Raw genomic sequence first — 21,274 nt, forward strand, 5'->3', positions numbered from 1 at the left:
GAGCGAAAGGGCAGCTTCGACTTCGGTCCCTTTGACTCGGAAAATAATGCCGACAATGTTCGGAAGCGCTCGAAGCTGGCCAAGTCGACTGAATTACCCCCACTTTACCTCCCGTTCTCGGTAACCTCGGACAACTTCCGAGAGATTTTAGAGCGGGCAGAACCTAACTCGACTGAAGTAACCCACTATTTTCTCCGTCCTTGGCCAACCTTGGCCAAATTCCAGAGAGTGTAGTGCAGGCATTATAATATATAAAATTACTGTGTATTTTTTTATCCATTTTATATGAATATTTTTGCGCTTTAAAACGGATCAACTTAAGTTTCCATTATTTTTTAATAAATTTTATTTGATATACGAGTGTTTTGAAAATCGAGCATGCGGATTATTTATTCATTATTATCTCTTTCTACAAATAAAAACATGGTTTTCTTAATAATAGAACATATCTAAAGTGGTACAGATTTAAAAGTGACTTAATTTACGATCAGATGTATTGTCATTTAAAATGATGATATGCCAAGAAACATATTTTATATGCAATAAATTACATTATTTTAAAAACATCAATTGTATTTCCTTTCACACATCAATGATCTCAATTATCATTTTATCGGTTTTAGATATTTTACGATTTTATTTTATTCTTTTATTATGACAGGTGATAGGAATTCAAATAAAAAGACTTTATGCGAGATCTTTTTTCCAATGCAGGCGATTTCATGCTTAATTATTTAATCGTAAAACAAAGGTTCCCTTCCTTATAAGATTGACTTTCCACGTCTACATGTAGTCATATTGTCGTAAAATGAAGAATGAACGACTCTCTTAGCTTTCAGTATAAAATCCATACGTTTCTGTTTATTATTATAACTGTTTTATTTTATTTTTATTGTAACTATCAAATATTAAAGTTAATACAATGAATTAAAAAATAAATTTAAAAAAAATGGTCATGAATTTAAAAATTCTAAGTATTTGAAAATATACTATTTATTGCCTTAATATTAATAATAAAAATCTACGAAATCATAATTTTCAAGAAAATTAAATATGTATGTACACAATTACACATATATAATATTTATTATATTATTAATTCCATTGTATTTTTATTTAAATAAAATAAAAATTTCATACATATTTCATCTTACATATAGAACAACATTTATTGCTTATTCTTTCAGGGTGAGCGTGTAATGAATAAGTAAGCTTCACAGATTACATATTATATGTTATTAATAAATCCAGTAGCACAAGCAGAATTATTTATTTAAAAAATGGTTGTGATTTATGCATTACATATGTACAAATCTTTCAAGAAAAATTGTGTGACTAATGGAAAAACCACATTTCATTTTAATTAAGAATACTAAAATAATGTGACGACATACAAAATCGATTGCTATAAACAACTTGACCTTTAGCTTAATCATCAACGGTTTTTATATGTTTTTTATGCATTTCTGCATACATTATTGAAAATTCAACGGCGCATTCGTTGATAAGTAGTCAAGATAAAAAAAATGTAAATTTTACACATGTCCTGTATGAAACTCTGATAATGCTGACAGACAGAGGTGAGAAACGTCAGGGTCAGACCATAAAAACCATAATTATGTAAAGCGTAAACGACATTGATGGTTAAGTTGTTAATTTTGGTTGAAGCTGTTTGACTTCGAACACTGACGATAATTTTTTTATTTTATTCATTTGAAAGTCTCAAACCTTATCTAAATAACCCACAACGGCAATTTTTAACTAAATACATCTTTATAATTAAAAACTGTGTTTATTAAACGTGTATGATCATAATATGCTTTTCATTATAACATAAACTTTCCAGAAAACTATATAATATATTTAAAAAAATGAGCTCTAAGGACTCGTATATAATATAATGTATCCTTCAAAAAAAAAATTAATTGTAATATATTAGTAAATATTATATTATAGAATATTAATTAGGAGAGTCATAAAATAAATATTTTTCCTTGGGTCGTGCAGATAAAAATGGCGTAGTTAAAAATATTGTCAGGCAAATATAACATTGATTATGTATCCCTTAAATAAAACGAAAAAAAATAAGATAGATACAAGGGACTTATAACTAAGAAAAAAATGCTAATTTTTAATTAGTTTACACTATATGTATAAAGAAAAGGGAGATATATTATCTTATAACCAATCCCTTAGCCTGTAAAACGTCTATATATTGAATCATCGAAACATTTACCGTCGATAAATATTCCGAAAAAAAAATGTAAATTTCACACTCGCCCTGTGTGAACCCTGCCAACGTTGACAGGCAGAGGTGAGAAACGTCAGGGCCGGACATAAAAGCCATCATTTTGTTGCCTTCGGTTGTCCGAAGGCAGAATCCGATAATCCGTAACCCGATAGGCGAGATAGGCCGCCCCGGTAGTTAAAAGAGGCCATTTATAACCGGCCATTATTAGTCAGTCTCCGCTTAAAAGGCTCAAAGTATTATTACGCCGGGCATTTTATAGTTCATCTCAATGCCGAGATAATCATCTAATTTATGATCGAAAACACACACGTTATATTATGCTACCCAAGCTGTTCGGTATCTCTTTCTCTCTCTCGGTAGCGAGCGATAACATCTGAAGATGTATTCATAAAGGCGGTCGCCGGTGGACAGACGTGAAATTATTCAAAGCAGAAAACGCGGGGGCGACTCAATTATTGGGTTTTTATTTATATTTTTTATTTTTCATGTTCTACCGTCGCGAAGCGAATGTGTTAAAAAATGTTAAGCGCGAGCTTTGTTGACTTGTTGTCGTTTATAGGTGGCTCTCCTTTTAAGCGCGAGGATGCTACTTGAAAGAATGCCGAAAGTATTTTTAATATCGACGATTTATCTACAATATAATATCATGTATCACGTTTTATTAAAACATTTTTATGCATGTAAAAATACGTGGTTTGTGACATTACCACATACTATACTGCATAAGTAAAATTTCAGCGATTCAATTTCCACAATTAAAAAGTTCACATTTAAAATGCATCTATATATAGAGTAAGAGTCCATAATAACTCTTGCAATCTTTGAATTACTGACATAGATATGTAAAACAACAGCCACAACATAATCCTTTATATCAGAGATGGGCAAACATTTTTTTATAAAGGTTCAGATTGTAAATATTTTAGGCTAGGCGGCCATAAAGCAAAATATTTCCCAAAATTATTTTACAATTTTCCAACGAAGTGTACGTTTCATATATTAGCATTATTTTTTCTTGTAGTTTTAATTTATTAAGAAATCCCACGATATCTGCAGCAAAAGCTAATTTCCAAAGCTATTTAATGTTTGATAATAATTGCTGAGAGCGAGTTTTTTCATTGAGCACTAAATATCTTAATAAAATTTAATTGTGACAATGCTATCGAACTGCTGTATTCAGATGAGGAAGTCAAGATATTCGGTTTACATTTTTGATAAAAAAAGTCACGCTGCTGACGATGGTTACGTTCCATAGGACAAATAAAGCTTACTGCTGATAGAACTGTTTCAATAAAACATAATAGATTGGGATGTTTCCCACAAAGTACCTGCTGGTGAATAATACAATTTTTAATCAGAAGCTTTTAACACCTTTTATTTCACCATGCCTAGATACATTTATTTTTAAAGGAAATTTCCACTACAAAAAGGAGTGTGATGATGGTTTGTCAAATGAGATAACGATGTTTTTAAGATCACATTTAAACTCCTTTCTTAAAAAAATGTCTAAATCTAAAATTTAAAGGCAAAAACCATCATTTTCTGGCCACGAAAAGGAAATGCTCTGTGCTCTCTGTCCAAACTTTACTATCCGGTTTACATTTCAAAGTCCGTCGCAATCCATTAAATTTGACGGAAAGATGGGGTTTCTGAGAATATATTAGAAGTCAGTTATAAATCAACGATTCACATATTTTTTGGAAAAATCTCATCGCGATTTTTATTTTTAAAGTGGTTTTAAGAAACATTGTTATCTCATTTTTCTGATAAAGTTGCCCTAAATTTTGTGTGAAATCATGAAATTTATCTGAAATTTATATTTTCGATTAGGATTTATCAGATTCGCTTAAACTTTTAGGTTGCGAAATAATTTTAGTTTTTAAATGAAATAATTTTAGTTTCTTATTCGTATATGTATAAGTTTATATGCTGTATTTTAAAGGTTATTTTTCATAAAAAAGATTCAGAATCGTTGATATATAAATAATAAGTATAAATAATTAATTTATTACAAATATGAGTATTTTTATTATTATATTATATAAGAATTTTTTCACGTCCCATTCCCATAGTTTATTGTTTTACTGCGCGATTGTTTATGTTTTAAACGGCATTGTTATTCTGACATTTTACTTTTATTGCAACATTTATTACCACCATCATATATTTAAACGTATTGAGTGCAATAAATAAATAAATCGTTTTTATATAGCCCATCGCCTTTAACCTTCGGAAATAACTACACACCATAATATATTTTTGAATAAAAACAGCCGTTCTTTTTTCATTTTTTGTATTGAATGTTGTATTAATAAATCAAATTATATGTATCTATATATGCACATACTATTTAACACACATTTACAACGTATCTGTGTCAGGGTTGTCACAAATGCTTCGCGAGAAACGATTGCCATTTTTACATCGTTTATTATACATATTAAATAAATATAAATAAAAAATTACGTTGATATCGATTAAATCTCTCAACGCTAACAAAATATTAATCGATGACAAATATGATAATAATAAGTGTTTATTTTTTAATTAAAAACTAGTCGTGATGGTTTCCTTAGCGGCGGCTCACCATAAAGCCTCTAATTAACATATTAATTCTATCGTGCTCGATTTTCACGGTATAGACAAATAGGATTTTTTATCACTCTGCTTTTTGTATTGTAAATGATTTTTTTGTACAATATATATAATATATTAAAAATGAAAATAATTCTATACTAATATTACGTGCAATTTTGTTAATATATTTTTTGAAAAAAAAATTATTTACATTATTTGGAAAGTAAGGTTTACAGGAAAGCGTATTTTTACTCGGTTGTCAACACTGCGACTTCCCCTGGGGCTCACGTGACGTGATACAGTTTAAAAAGATTCAATCTCAACAACGATGTACTCGCGTGTGTGCTTAAAATGCCCGTCTTAACTGGTCTAGTGTGAGCTTCTTTTATTGATACTTTTTAATTGTAGGTAAGAATAAACAGCTGTTAAAATTAATCTTTAACCTGTTTATGAACATCCAAATATAGTGAATGATGTAAATTTGCTGCATGAAGATGTGATGGTAATGATAGTAGAAAATCATTCGTTATCACTAATAAAAAAATATTTAAAAAAACTTTGGAATAACAAATTTACATTCATAGTGTAGACTAGAAACATTGATAATTTAAGTTATATATAGTCAAAAATTTTAACACGCATTTAAGCAAAACATTGCTGCAATTGTAAGCTGAAAATGGACCTTTGCGGAAACGGCAGTGTTGCTAGCAATTTAAAAAACCCTTTCCTGCCTGATTTTGGCCAGTTTATCTTTATATTTAATTGTCTGAAAATTGTAAGTTGACGTTAATATTTTAATAGTTGCAGAAGGGAAATAATGCAACTATCGCGATTAAAAATATATGTAAAGTAAAAAGGTTTGATAAAATTGTGAACTTGTCTTCTTTGGAACGATGATGATCATTTCCAGTCTATAATGGATGCACATCCTTTATTTCCCTTAGATTTAAGGGATATTTCAAAAAGGTTGAATATTAAAAAAATGTTTGATTGGCTAAAGTTTAAATTTTTAAGACTTTTATTGTTAAAAATACGGCATTTTATTAAGGATTATCCTAATATATTTTATTTTAGGAACTATTGTTTTTTTTTCAGTTTTTAGATACTAAAGCTTTATAGTCACTGTGTTTAGTTAAATTGGTATATGATTTGTCATAGCTAGGCATTCTGCTCGATGTTTTTATTACCAGTTTTACTTTTAGAGGGGTACCAAAAAGAAATAATATTTTTTTAAATGAAAAGTAATTGTTTACTAACAATTTTATTCTATAAAATAATCTACGTTGACAGATACAACCTTCTTTCATAGATTATGCAAGCTTTTTATCCCATGTTTTTAAAAACTGATTGGCTGTGAGTTAAAATATTCAGAAAAAAATGTTTTACCTTCATTAACACTATTCAATTTTTTACCATTAAATAAATAAATGATTATTATTTTATAGGTACTGTATCGGGAGAATATGGAGGGTGAGCAACAGTTTTTTATTCGAGAGCGCTACATTTTTTTGCGTGATTCTCGAAGTATGAGGCCGGCGCGTCGCCTTGTTCTCGTCGCTTTGCGTGTTTACCTACACACCTTGTTTCTACGTTTTCTTAATATTTTTTTAACTTCTTTGAATACTAGACCATATATTTCCTGGCTTCTATGTTAACTCCTGAATCGACATCTCTGGATTGGCTTTAATTTCTGTAGCTATGAGGTCATCATCGATGATTTTTGGTGTTCTACTTCTAAGCAAAAATTTCCAGATTTAAATCTATTGAACCATTTTTACATTGATGAACCAGTTAAGCTTCACAATAGTTGGCACAAATGTTTTTGGTAGCTGTGGTTGTCAATTTTATTTGGTGAAATTCATACAGCATACAAGTGCTTAAAAACACCTTATTCGGAACGAAATCTTCAGTTGAAAAATACGGTGTTTTTTTTTGTTGGTATGTTCGTAACGCACTCTCCAGATGTTAATTCAAACACTATCGAAAGAAACACATGCGATACGAACGACAAATAAGTCGCAACTGACCGTTAAAGTAATTCAGTATAAAAACGTTATTTTTTTGGGTACCCCTAATTTATATTAAATATCAATATTTTAGGCATGGTAATTATATTATTCACAGTTATAAAAATATAATTTGCACATTAAGAACTTGAAAGTATAATATTTGTAGGTACAATATCACACAGCAATATAGCAAATATATTTTTAAAAGCACATACCATATTAAGTGGAATCGGCCATTTTTGCTTTTTTTGTTAGAAAATTTATAATGGAATAAAAATTCTGTGGAAGGCTCTCATACATTTTTACAATCAGCCTATTTCACCATGAGTGTTTTTTTTTATTTAATTACTGATTTTCTTAGATTATCAACGCAAATATAAAGCCGATTAAAGTAGATGAAAAAATTTTTTTGGCATTTAAATACTTTTTTTTAATTTTTATTAAAAGCTGCCAAGAAAGCATGCGTATTTTCAAACATCTGGCACGGACCTACTATTTTTATGCGATGGTATAAACAATGCAGTGATTGTAACAAACTAATATTTAAAATATTTGTACAAATTTAATTTTCAGGGAAAAAAATCTTTTTAAAAAAGCATTTTTAAAAAAAAGCTTGTTCTAGAGTTTGCTTGGTTGCAAATTATTTGTCAGTCATATAAAAAAACATGTATAATAATATAAATACATACATACAAAAACTCTATTTATTTATTTATTTATTTATTAAAGAATTAAGAAAATCGCGTTTTCGTGATAGACATATTCTATAGAAGCGGCTCGATTCGAACAGTGATTCGTATGCTAAACAACCAATAACAAATTGTGCCATTAGCATAATACCCATAATAGGTCCAACGTCGGCTCTTGATCATATTCAAATGAATGCATATTTAAAATAATAATTGGAGCTATATTGCCATAATAAAATGCCCGTTTTGAAAGTTATCGACAGTTTGCGGCTTATTGCGCTTGTATTATATTATTATAAAATATACAAATTCTCTATGATCGTTTTTCATCCGTTTTCATTTAGCTTGGCGCCTTATTTATATTATAATAAAAAGAGTATTTATAGGTATAAATGTATATCGGAGAGTGGGGCAAGTTAATAAATAACATTTAAGAGATATTATAAATGTAAATTCTTTCGTACGGTAGCCGCCGCGCTGTCATGCCATAATAAAAACAGCTCTTGTAAATAATGAATGACCGCACACTACATCACCGGTAACCTCGATAGTGATAATGACGCAAGTTTTCACTTCCCGAGCTACCACTGGATTCGGCGCAATTAATCGCCGATGAAAATTCGCGGCGCGGAGACCACGGGCGCCCCGCGACAGTGGCTAATTAATTATGTGTCTGTAAACAATAAATGCGACCGTGTATTTAACAGTTATTTATTAATGTGTATAGATTTGTTTAATGTATATTCCACGAATATCTGAGTATCAAATGTATGTAAAATATCGTAACACTTTGTGTTATCATCTTTCTTTACACTCAAAATTAATTTTAAATAAATAAAAGATACACAGGATAATTCACATACAATTATAGAAAAAAAATATGAATCGGGATATGATCGATGGTGAAAGTCATCAGATTAAATTACTTTCCAACCCAATGAAAGGTTGCTCAAATTATAATTTTACTAAAACCAGGAAAAAAAAATAAAAAACAGACCGATAAATATCTTACCAGTTATGTCAAAAATATTCATAAAATTAGTGTTTTATATATGTATATTTATATTGTAAGAATTAAGTTCAAATAGACAGATTGCATTTTTTTTAAATATGTTATTTGCAAATGTAATACGTGATAAATATAACTTATTAAGGCGAAAATTAAACTCAACTTGATTTGATAGCAATGAAAAAAATTAGTATCACCCTTACATTTAAATTTAATTTTTTTTATTAAAGTTCTACACATGTTCAGTGAAAGCTAATAACATAGCTAAAATTGTTAAGTTAATCAAACCATATTCATGGTATCTACAATATATTTTTTTTATCTACTAAAATATAAACGATTTATTGTTTAATCACTAAGTACAGAAAATTATTATTTGATAGTTCTATATTACTACGTCTTTCAAACTATTCATTTATACAATAAAATACATATTTATATTAATATAATATTTTATCGCTGATAATAATCGCTACGCGATTCATCACGCGCCAATGATGGATGAATATTGTATTTTTTTATGTTTATGTATATGCTCTGCGCAATTCTAACATCGGCATTAAGCGTCCATTATTTAACATACACACATATACATAATATTTATAAGCGCGCTATATAAATATAGTGATTTATGTTCTTTGCGGCTATGGCGCTCATAGTGATTTTTATATTCGAAGCGTACCGTAAAAAATATATATACCGAACGTTGTAAAAGCAATAATGACGGCTGTAAATCAGCGCTCGTAAAAAATGTTGAAATAATCGATAGCATCGACTTCTTTTCGTGTGTTCTTCTTTAGCGGTTTGGTGGAGTAGAGGGAGGAGAAGAAAAAAGATTCTGCTTATAAAGCATGAAAAACGATCGTTAAGGGGTCGTATTGCATGTTCTCGCGTTTTTCCGCGATTTTCCTCTCGGGCTGTGGCGATATCACGGCTATAGATCTAAACAATGTATGGCTATAAATGTCTTCGAGATAATAAATTAAGCAATAAAATGAATATGCTACCACGATGCATTTAATATTATGGCGGCAATTAAAATGCACGGAACGAATTTATTATACACCCAGTTTTTGTGAGCGATTCGGAGGCACGTAGCTGGAAAAACGTGATTTCTTCCTTTTCTATTATAGATAACTAAGCATTTAAACACTATATATGAATATAAAAGAAAAATTATAATTATTGTATCTGTTAATATGTTAATTTTGCATACTAAAATATATTTATTTGATACTAAAACGTGCCGCGCGATAATATGTTACGTTAAGTAACTTTTCAGTGGTTTAATACACTATAATATATACATATATTAATCATTTGTTATGGTTCTTAATTTTATTTTAAAATAAAACCACATATAAAGCTTTGATTTTTTCAGCGTTTTATTTATTCTCAAAAAAATATTTTTTTACTTATACCAACCAGTAAAGCGGTAAATTTATTGTTATATTACCGGTAGAAATATGCAATTTAATGACTCGCTAAAATTTTATGTATATTAATAAATACAATTTCAATAAACCATTGTATATTCATTGCAATTTATTTCCAATAAACAATAAAATAAAAAATGCAAGATTACAGCTATTACGTTACGAAAAAATATATGATTCATTTTTTTGTTAAAATAAAGACAAATTATAAGTTTCACTACCTGTATTTATATTTTTAAAATCCAATTTGTATGCTTTGTTTATTAATTGAATGACTAGCCATTTGATTTGATAATAACAATTTCATATTTCATATTTTTATATAATCGACCTATTATTATTAGAAGTGGAGTTTAAACGACCCTGTTAAAATGTATTGTTCATATCCTATTTGCGATTAGGTTATAAGTCGTTTTTATTTGTGATAATAAGCAATCGTTACTGCATATGTATTATATGCAAGTTTGATTTTTAAATCATGTATACATGTTGATTTATATCTTCTATCCTTGAGTTTATTCTCTGTTGAAATTCAGTACAGTTCTATTAGATACATTTTTAATTTTCTACATTCATAGACCGTATTTTTGGTATTTATTCTTTTCGTCTAAATTCAAGTGAAATAATTGTACTTTATGTTTTGTATTGTTATGTCTCATAACACTTGAAGTAAGTGCTGGAATTTTTTCTTAACACTAACAAACTGTCACGTCTCCACGTTGAAAGAAAATAATATTTATTTTTCAATATTCTTAAAAAAGTCCAAGCACTGTATTATTTAACTTGATTTATTTTTAGATTTTAATTGAACAAGATGAAGATAATATATTAATCTTTCACGTGACGATATGACAACAGTAACCACCATTGCAAAAAAAAAACCACCACACTTAGGACTTTATACGGAAATACAGTTATTCTATTAAAATTTTGGTTTTATAGAATGTAATGCCTACACTACACTTTCTGGAAGTTGGGCAAGGTTGGCCAAGGACGGAGAATGTAGTGGATTACTTCGGTCTGCTTTAAAATCTCTCGAAAGTTGTCCGAGGTTACCGAGAACTTGAGGTAAAGTGGAGGTAATTCAGTCTACTTGGACAGCTTCAAGCGCTTCCCAACATTGTCGGCATTTTTTCAGAGTCAAAGGGACCGAAGTCGGAGCTGCTCTTTCGAGCGTAAGCGGTGAGGTAGTTCCCCTTTCGCTCTCTCGCGTGTTAAGTGACGAGAGTGAGAGAGATAATGATATGGTCGCAAACTGAGATCGAACGAGTAACTCGGTTTAATTTTAGTATACGCGTAGGCGTCCTATGATTAACACGCATGACGAGCGCTGCATCGTGGTCACGTTGTCAAGTTTTAATACCACATTCTTATCGGGGACTTCAACAGACTCTTACTGACATCTTTGAATATTTTAGGGCATCAAAAGGAATTAAATATATTTTTGATAATATATTCTTCTAACATATGTCGTTATTATAGTTTTTTCCATATAAAATTAAATAATTAAAAAATAATTAGTGGTTCTTGATTTTGTTAAAAAAAATCGTTTCGAATATCCTTATGTATTTTCCTAGATCGGTTTATATAAATGTCACACCATAACGAATCATTATTTAGAATCGATGGCGACAAAATTTAGGATAGTCACACATGTGGTGTTTGTATTCTGAAGTATTATTTTTATGCCTTATGGCATTTTGCAAAAGCCGACAAAGATTTTGCGTAAATTGAATATTTACGACCGAAAAGTTTTCATTGATATTGTATTGGTGAGTGCCCACACAAACTTTTATAATTATCAGTAGCGTAATTTTAATAATATGACAATTAAAAATTGCTGTTATTTGGCACTTTCTTCGATCGCGCGCAAATATGCCGGCTGTACGTGACAGCAGCCGCCGTCCGAACGTCATCCACGCTGCCAAGCGCGCGGGTATATGAAATCCGCGACAGTGTGGGCGCTTACTCGAAGTCGTAGATCTTGGCCGACTTCAGTGTAGCTTCGGTTCGGACAACTTCCAGAGAGTGTAGTGGAGGCATAAAAATAATGATTCGTGAAACATAAAAATAGCAGGATAATATGGATTTTTATATTTTTTGTTTGAACCATATGGTAATCTTTAGTACTTTTTTAATTATACTTTCAATTTTTTCTTTAACTGTTACGAATAAATTTGTTATTTTAATTATTTTGTTTACAAAGTCTACATATAGTTTGTTAAACAATTTTTTAGTGGATTTATGTGACTATATTCACTTTATGTGACTATATTCACTATCGTCCTTGTGTGTAATATAAAAACAAATCATTTGGTCATGTGTTTATTTTATATTAAAGTTCTAACTCTGTGTTTGTGATTATTTAATTCTAACAAAGATTTAATTCTTAAAAAAATATAAATAACAGTAAAAATAATGCTCCTAAAGTGATTTTTGATTATTCTATTCAATTTTTAACTTTTTGGACTTTTTTCGATCATACCATAACTGTGGTAGCCATGGTTGTGAACAGTTCATTCGCAGCAAACCAATTAGATTTGTCTACAAAGTATAGTGTTCTAATATAGACTATGACTACCTGGTAGATTTTGATATCTATCTAATCAAACGCCTGGGGAGAATTACGAAAAATCCTATAAAAAATGTGTAACCCCATTGATAACAAAATCCACAAATAAACTCTTATCATGTATTAATAATTTGTTTAGCAAATTAATTATAATATTTTATTTTAAAACGAAAGACTACAGCTGCACTTGTAGTATAAGTGCCAAAAATGCTCACATGACTGGCCGATATAATTTCTAGTATTTATTAAAATTAAAAACTAGGAACTTTTTAACATAAAATAGAAAGTAAAAGTCTGCAAACAATAGCACTTTTTTTCACAGATTTATGTGAAAATAGTTTCCTATTTAATCAATTAATCATTCATATTCGATACAACGAAGTTTTGTTGTATTTACCGATGTTGTAAAGATATTTAAACCATAAAAATATAAATTACTATATAAGTATTTTTTTATGTATGATAATATTCCATCGTTTAAAACACACACACATTTAAAGTGCACTAAATAATGGATAAGTCCTCGTTCATAATAATAACAGCTCATACAGTGCAATAATAGACCGCTATAAAAATTTATAGCACTGCACGTTTTTGATCGATATCGGGTGCGCAATCTACAATCCTGTTTCATCAACGCCGACAGCTTTTGAGTGGCCCTTATTTCACCTTCGTGTTATTTTTTTTGTACCTGTATTCCGCGGTTGTAAAAGTGTTATTTCTTGCAAACACGTTTTTATCGGCGTGTCCCATGATGGCCGGATATTATAGTCATATAGTAGAATACACCGCGTCGGTGCAATAATCATAAAATGGCGGCAATAAAAATAAATATAAACCATACGCTATTACGATGTAGCCGACGTTTCGGACCGATGGTCGCTTGCATATTCGCGACGAGCGCAAGACAATTAGAAATAATTTAATTGGGCCGCAAAACCTCACGCGATTCACCTACAAAATAATACAACCTCGAAGCTTTATGTGTAAATATCAATAATAATATTGCAATACAAATAATTTTATACAAATGGAAAAATTATGCGCAATCAAGGACGAAAAGGATATGTAAAATTATAACGCAATAAATCAGTACAGCGAGACAATGTACGTTAGATGTTTAAATATTAATAATAATTTATAATAAATGAGACAATATTGCAATATTATTAATTCACGATGCGAAATGTTTAAAAAACCTTAATAAATCATTGAGTTTTATTGGCTTTTGAGGCCATGTTTGATGACAGCTGAGACCTTGCAAAGAATATATTGTTGGATAATGAATGCTAAATGAATATGGATTTATAACACTTACTTGGTAATGGTGTTAATCTATTTTTAAAATTTCCATGTATATATATATGACACAATTATTGTATGTTTTATTATAGGAGAGATATTCGAAACATAAAGATACATCATATATAATAAAATTATAAAGCGTTTTATTTTGTGATTGACTTATAAACCATATAGTATTATTTTAATAATATATACTTATTATGAAACCTGAGAATGAGAACTTCATGTATTACTGGCACACAATACATTTATAAAGAACATAAATTAACCATTAAAGCTATAGTGAGATTACAAATTGACACATACTAATAAGACTGACATGTCACTCAGAGCCTAGCGGAAGCAGCGGTGAATACATACAGCTGGGTAATACATATGATAATAGTCACAATGTTATAGGAATTATTATTGTATGATTACTATTGATTTTAAGTTAAACTTCAACCAGTGGTTCGGCATTTTTCTTACAAAACAATTTGTATTGATAATTAGTATGTATAGCTAATAAATTCTAATTTAATCATATAAAGGTTTTTCAAGAGTTGTATTTTGAATTAAGTAAAGGATGAACCAAAAATAAAATATAGACGTCATATACATATGAATTCGAAAAAAAGGTTTGTTGAAATTCTCCCCATTTTGGAGGGCAGTAAAGTTCTAAAAATTGCGTCGACAACAACACATGTCTGGCGGCAATAACGCGCAACAAATACTTTTTATTAAAGCTGTTCCCATAAGTCGGCTGATTTACGATCGCAATGACTGTTTCTGGATAATAAATTTAATGGAACCCTTTTCCCCTTCCACTCGTAAAATGATTAGGCCATAAAATAAAATACAACCTGGGCACGTTTTGGGCACTGGGGATACATACACACACATACGTTTAGACAAATCAATTATGGCATAAAATCCATAGTAAAACACGACAGAGTAGATTATATAATGATGGGTGTAATAACTATAAACATAGACATACATAAATTTATTCTGAAATAAATATAGAGTAGTCCATATGTTGAGCATTAGAATAAATCAATAATTGTGTTTGTAACAATGCATACAAATCATTCATTCAATATTTCTAGAATAAGCCAATTTTACATGATAAGCGCTTTATAGTATCCAATAGGAAATGCTTAAAGTAGGGTTGCATAAAACATCTGATTTTTTTATGAAAGAGTTTATGACAAACGTCACACACGGTTGGGTCATTTATAAAAAAAGGACGACGAGTCGAGTTTTCCGAATTCCTCAAACGGCATCGACGAAACGTGTCGAGGCATTCTTTCGCGAAATCTGTATGCTGAGACATTGTACCGACATAGACGGACGGGCCGCAACTGGAATTTCAAATTAGAAAGTAAAACATTTTATTGTCCTTTGTCGGTGACCCTCCGACTCCGGGAGGAGGTCCTTTATTGCCCCTAATAAGTTTCAATTTCCACCGGCCGAAGGCGAGACCCTAAATCCTTAGTGCGAACCATATCGCGATTTAAGCACTCGGCCTCTAAGGAAAACCATTTGCAGCTCTTTAAATCGCGTTTAAAAACAAATTCAAGGGATTCGATTTGAATATAAATATGTTTGGCACAATAAAACTAAACCAGGATAAACAAGCCACTTTATAAAAGCTTACAAATTTCAACATGCTTAGGTGGAAACATAGTTATTTTAAAATAATAATAGTAACATTTTTTTATATATAATATTTACATATCGAAATGAGTCAGTTAATAATATTTTTACCGCCGTTAAGATAACTCGATTTATATGTAAAATTATGCGATTATATTACCTATTTTATATTTTTTTACTAATAATATGTTTATAATACATACTTATTCCTAGTTTAGTACCGTATTCGTAATCAGACGTTGGCAATCATTCTAGCTAAATTTATCTTGTGAAAGGGAGTAGTACTCTCTCAAAATTTCTGCCGTAAGCTTTTTAGCATAGATGTTCTTTTTTTTTTGTTGTATCTTGCCTTTGATTATATGGTATAAGAGTTTGTATCTTTCAGAGTAACGCATATTTTTCACTTTATCCACTTTACATCTGTAGATTCACATTTCAAAGGCTTCTAAACATTCTCCGTTTATAAAAAAGGACAAAGAACATATAACGTCCTTCTATTATTTAAAAAAAAACTAATTTCAAGTCAAGTCCACAAAAAATCTTCTATATTAAAGTGAAAATTGTCCTGTCTTTCTCGTCACGGTATTTTAACATATAATAATATTTCATACATTTTTTTTCTTTATCTTTATTTTAATTTTATTTTTTGTAATGTATTCATTCATGACTTTTTAATGTTTACGTAATACATTTTTAATTTATTTAAATCTGAGTTTTAGATTTTAAACTATAATTGTAAGTACAAAATTGCTACAAAAAGTTGTTTTATCAACATCAGTAATAACCATAAAAAATTTGCAAACATAAGATATCAGCAAAACAATTAGAATTGCACATTAGCTACGCAGATTTTCCATAGCCTGCAATTACCACAAAAACTTATATTTCAAAAACATTAAAATATATTAAATGCTTAGCATCAAATTATCATGGTTTGAACTATATTTTGTGATTATCGGACAGTTGCCCAGACCTTAAAAATTACCACAAACACTTATATTTCATGAGCTTTAAAATATATTAAATGCTTAGCATCAAATTATCATGGTTTGAACTATATTTTGTGATTATCGGATAGTCGCCCATACCTTAAAAATAAAAACTTTCAGAAGGGAGGTAAGGTTAGACTCTGATGTGATTGACTTTTAAGTTGTTTAATTTCCTAGTCATACAGACCTTATAAAATATGTAACACTTAGTCACATCACCAATCGAATCATCGACGACTACAACGAATACTCTCGAGCCGATAATCACTCAATGACTTTCAAAGTTCGCCAACTCGATGCTCGATAACATCAAGGAACATGGTTAGATGATTTTATCTCATCCGCCTTATTCTTCAGACCTTGCTCCTTTCAACTACCATTTATTTAGATCGATACAATACTTCCTATATGAAAAAATATAAGGAAAGGAGATGTAAAAACTTTTCATTTTATGCTAATAAAATTAAAAAATTGATCGAGAAGTGGGAGAAAAATCTTAAAAAAATGGGTATTAAAATAAAATAAAAAATTAAAAGTGTATTAATTTCGAAAAAACCAAATATTATTTATGTATGTATTATTTAATATCCGCAAAAAAATAAAAAAATCATTGAAATTATTTACATGCCATAGAAACCTAATTATAAAATTCACAATAATAATTCACTACCCAAAAACTTTAGGTAATTCAATGTATAATATATTTATTAGGAATAAAATGATATTTTTTATTACTAATGTTTTTCTACAGTTAATTAATAATACATAATACGTATAATGAATTTATTTAAAACAAAGAAAATATGATATTTAAAATTTAAACTATTGTAAATAAAAGTTTTAAATGTGACGTATTAATAACTACATTTTATCTTTGTAATAAAAAATTATTAAATCTATTTCATTGAAATTAAATTTATTTTATACTTACTGCAAAAACAATATTTTTTTATAAATTTGATAAATAATAGAATTTACTATAAAGATATTTCAAAATAACTAAGGCTTACATTAAACATTATTTCACAATTATAGAGCTGTTATTGAAAATATCAATGAGTGGAAATACACAGCAAACACATTACATTATCAATTTTATATACATATTTTTTATTTATGTGATAAAACCGTAATAAAATATAATTTATTAGCAGATACAGCAATACTTGAAATGTTAATGTATTTAAAAAAAACAAATAAAATACTTTAAAACGATTTTTCATCATATTTTTATGTGATATTATGCAATACCTGAATAATTTGTTATTAGATCAATATTGCGATGAATAATGTGACATTTCACAGAATAATGCATTCGTAAAACAAAACGCGTTTGTTTGATGAGTTTTTAACGATGTTTACGTCATTTTTATTGCATGCATAATGAGTTTATCATATAGTAATATATTACTGTGGCAATTTGATGAAAACGAAAATCAGCGACTCGCGCGTTTTTAATGCCATTTAATTATTGTGCAATTATGTGGAAATTTAAATAGCCTTTATGTACAACAGATTTATTTGATTTTATAATTAGTCAATATTTCACATAATTAAAAAGCGTTTTTTTTACACGTTTTATAAACGTAAAATATTTTTTTTAGGTTTTATAATTACGAATGAAATTAAATCGATAACCTTTGCGTTTGGACATCGGATAAAATAATTTCGGTCGTTAGTGTCTAAGGTCATGAGTTTATGTATTTTCTTTATCATTTAGGCGTTAATTTGGAGCAGGTTTTACCAATAGCTAATGTTAATCTTCTTCTTATTAAAAAATACAACTGGTTAAAGCACGCGTGTCTACTTTACGTCGATAATAAAATTAAGCAATTAAACAATTTTAAAAGGAACATTTTTATTCAATCCATTCTGCATCTGGCTTTAGATTTCTCAAAAAAATACTATAAAAAAAATGTATTCTTATAAGATCTTCAACGTGTACGTGTCGGGCATCGCGTTTTTCTTTTTTGCCCGCAAGAGTATCAATCGTGACTCTGTCGTAGGTTAAGTGTCGCTTTTGTCCTTTGCCGTGTTTTATTATATTAGGAAAGTTTAGCATTGTATCCTGGCAGGACGCGCGCGGAATTTTATTAGACGGACGGACAAAGTTAAAATATTCGGCCACTTGGTATTCCGCGTAGCGGGCCCCTTGTTTCGGAAAGATTGTTTTATTGTCGCACTGTCCAATAAAATAGCTTCTTGTCTTCATAACTTATTCGGCCGGACCGGTATTCTTTATTCATAAGCTGGTGGCGAGCTTTAATGGGACACGCCGATATCTTTCCTATCGCGATTTTCGAACGTTCGCCGTGCTTAATGGGGCTATATTTCACGGAAGCCGATATTTTTCAAAAGAATATTTTTATTTCTGCTTTTTTATTAATACTACTTTATCGTTTTCCGTTTATGTTTTTATTTATGAGCTAGGATCAAAGTTTGATTGGTCGTTTACGCGTGTATTTAAAAAAACGTGTTTTTTAATCACATAATTCAAGAAAAGGTCTATGATTACGTGTTGTAATATTATATATTCATTGTTGTAAAATTATATATTAATATCAGTTGCCTATAATGATGATTGAGGAAATATATAATTGTTGTAATAACACTAAAGTATTTTTATATTATAATATTTTGTAAGGGTTTCGGTTAATTTAGAGTGCAACTTCAAATAAATAAAAATAAATACTAACTCGTTGTGAAAGCAAGGCTTAATAATTAAACAGAATTCACGGGGCTAAACAATTGCGTTAATAATTGTAATTATTTCACCAACCACTTATTAGCACATCCATCTCGAAACGTTCATCACCCTTAAGCACCCATAAGTACGCAAAAAACTACTTTTTGTTTAGAATGGATGCGCGATGGACAATGCATTCCACCCTGCACATTTTTGCTTGTTATTTCTACCGCTTTTTATTAACGATCGCTAAAGCGATCAGCTGGACGCTTCACTTTTAAACCGTAAATACATTCTGTGAGTATGTCTAAGAAGCGATGCAATTGGCAAGCCGACATCTTCATCTGAAAATCGCAAGAGCAGTCGCAAAACAAAAATATAAAATATGTGACATTTGGTCAAACGGTAAAAGACGCTCCAGAGAGTTACAGCTCCAAGTACATCAGATGATAGTTCAGTATCATCACAAAATAACATTACGAAAGATCACAGATATTTTTCGTTTTATTGTAATTTTACGCGATTAAAATTATGGATTTTAAAGTAAAAACATAGCATTGCAAAGAATTTAAATACTTGTATAAGTATAAATCCTTTGTTGCAGAGACACATTGACGTAAGAAAATAACGTGTTAAAAGCGCAATAAAATAATATGATTGCCTTTACAACTTACCGATAAATGCATTTGTACGTGACGATGAAATATTAACACTTTTACCGCGGCTGATATTTTTGTGCGCCATTTCGAAATTCGTTAATATGTGGAAGAGCATATATTTATGCCATAAGTAATTTTTATATTATTTCAATTAATTAAAGTGTTTTTTAATCTTAAATTTACAAAAAAATCATATTATAAGGCTCAAAAGTTCATGACAATTTTAGGTGCCCAAAGCTTACTTTTATATGTGTCATCCGCGATCAAAGGGTTAAGGATTAGTATCTTCAAATGCAGCAACAGCGGTCATTTGATGCCCTTACATACATAAAATAATAAATGGCATCAATGCCAACAGCTGGCCGTAAAATGTGCTGAATCTTCACATGTTCAAATTTTTATGCTCACCTAAAAATTCTTATAACGAAAATAATCAAATTTAATTTCATCCACTAATCATCGCTTTTTACTGCTTACGTCGAAATGAGCCATATCAAAAAAACTTTTTTTTATCTCAAAAAAGCGTATATAAGCACATTCAAATTTAATAAAAATTTCCGGCAATTCATCTGAACTTGTAGCAAACTAAGCTACGCCAAGCATCGATCGAGACTTAGAAGGCTAAAAAAAGCAGCCGCTTCCCTCTCTGCATCATTTAAAATGTGACTATAACGTCCAAAATTCAGAGCTTAGGCAGAATTGTTATAAGCAAAAATATTTCGGTAGATGACTTGGTAGTGATTTTCAAGTAAAAAATGAGATTTTGTATGCACATCGCAAAAATTTGAGATGCTCGGTTTTATTACGCGGAGCGCGTGTTACTTGAATAATTTATTGCCGATTCGCATTCATTCTGAAGCGCAGTACTTTGTGTTATTGAGAGGACTAAAAAAACTGAGATATCTTTAAAAGAGGGAGAACAGGTCGTATCTGTATTTATATTCCAATGCCTTTTTGCTAGTAGCGTTAAGATACTCAATGATTTATTTTTCAAAGATGCGAAGGGACGATGTTGACAGTCGGCTACGTGCTTTAGAGTGCTATGCTGAAGTCGCGATCGCGTCCCTTATTCCTGTCGTTGCGGCCAAGACATCAGCCCTTAAGAATTTTTCTCTTGCACGAGCTTGCCAAACACAAGGATGTTTTTGGTGATAGCTTTGAGGAGCCGGAAGGTGCTAATCAATATTTGGTGTGCACCATAACTGTTTTTTCTGATTGTTTAATTGTATAATGGTCAATTTGACGCATTAAAAAAAACTTAAAATAAAGTAAAACAAAAAATATTTGATCAAATTAATTTCTATGAAAAAATATAATAAATTAAACATATATTAGGAAAACTAAATTATTGTATATTATTTATCTTTAAAACTAGAAGATCTGCTTATACTGATACATATTATTTTATCGTGTTAATAATGTATTGCTTTAAGTTACTGATTTGATTTGATGAT

The 21,274-nt window shown here is 29.8% G+C and overlaps 1 long non-coding RNA gene across 1 annotated transcript in view; it reads left to right on the forward strand.

The window, feature by feature from the left end:
* LOC148226431 (uncharacterized) overlaps positions 1 to 21,274 on the forward strand; it is a 383,830-nt gene that overhangs the window by 64,491 nt on the left and 298,065 nt on the right. The gene's annotated exons all lie outside the window — the stretch shown is intronic.

This window comes from Plectrocnemia conspersa, unplaced genomic scaffold, assembly GCF_051122295.1.
Source record: "Plectrocnemia conspersa isolate PC_06_02 unplaced genomic scaffold, ASM5112229v1 ptg000014l, whole genome shotgun sequence".
NCBI lineage: Eukaryota > Metazoa > Arthropoda > Insecta > Trichoptera > Polycentropodidae > Plectrocnemia > Plectrocnemia conspersa.